This window comes from Anolis sagrei, chromosome 3 (assembly GCF_037176765.1).
Source record: "Anolis sagrei isolate rAnoSag1 chromosome 3, rAnoSag1.mat, whole genome shotgun sequence".
NCBI lineage: Eukaryota > Metazoa > Chordata > Lepidosauria > Squamata > Dactyloidae > Anolis > Anolis sagrei.
Window position 1 is genome coordinate 178145363 of NC_090023.1, and position 1380 is coordinate 178146742.

A 1380-nucleotide genomic window follows, 5' to 3' on the forward strand; every position below is an offset into this window, starting at 1 on the left:
TTCTCCTGACATTTCACCTTCATCTATGGCAAGCATCCTCAGAGGTAGTGAGACCTCACTACCTCTGAGGATGCTTGCCATAGATGCAGGCGAAACGTCAGGAGAAAATGCCTCTAGAACATGGCCATATAGCCCGAAAAAACCTACAACAACCCAAGAGTAAAGTGTCTATTCATGGTTTGTGAACAGAACTCCGTTATGTCCAAATACAGGAAACAGTTTTTCAGTCTTAGTGAGTTTATTAAATTTTCAACTTATTATCTTTATTTGAAGATATTCAAAACAGGAAACTACAGATTCCAACAAACCACAACTTCTGCCTTTAAATATTATGATCTTATTCGTGAAAAGGCGACAATAATAAGTATAAGGCTTGTGGCTCCATGTCCTCATAGCATGATAGGCATTAGTCTTGGACAAACATTGAAATAACATTATAAGACTTCATTACATTTTTTGGCAGTATGGCAAGTCACTTAGGAGATTGGGCTAAGAGTGGCGAGGCTCACTGTGATGCAATGTCTTAAATCAACCTTGATGGACGAGTTGCAAAATGTTGTGAAATATCAATTTCTGTTTTCAGGGAGAACAAGTTGCTTGAGTTCAAACTTGTAAAAACTGGAGGCAAAATGTCATTGAGTAGGCAAAATGAATACGCAGACTGTATTGCAACAGAATTGCTCAGTTAGACTTGTTTCCTGCAGTTTAATTCCTGCTGTTTCAAGGCAAACCTCTTAGAATTACCATACGCATTAATGCCAGAATTCCTCCAGTACTTGCACCATATATGGTGCCTTACATTGCATATTAATCGGGCAAAAGACACTATCAGAAAATGTGTCCTCACTACCAAGAAAGAGGTTGAGTTATACCTTTGTGTTTCATATTTTAGGGCATTGAAAATAGAAACAAATGCTATATTGATAATCAGTTCTAATAGTGGTTATAAAGAGAGCCTTAATAATAAAAGCCAGTGTCCGAGATTAAAAGTTGATATTAATTTAAGATTTTTTTGGGGGGGGGGAGGGAGGTTCAATGTTCTGTGAAGTCCTTAAGCCATATTCTGGAGCTTACTATGCTATGTTGTGCTAATTCTTTGTCATGGGTAGCTTGTTCTATAGTAGCTGTATTCTTGACAATTTTATGTCAACAAAGAATATTTTTATATATATATATAAAGGAAATGTCTAGTGTCGATAGGCAGCAGTGTCTTGTGCCAGTGAAAATATATTTCATATCTTGTGCGCAGTAATCTGTGTGCTCCACAGTATTTAGTACCATAAATGATAATTGGTGTTCTGCTTAGAGTATTTAATGATTCTCAAACATTGTGGGCCATCTTGCCGAAAGCATTAACAGTTATCAATTTTTCTAGTCGTA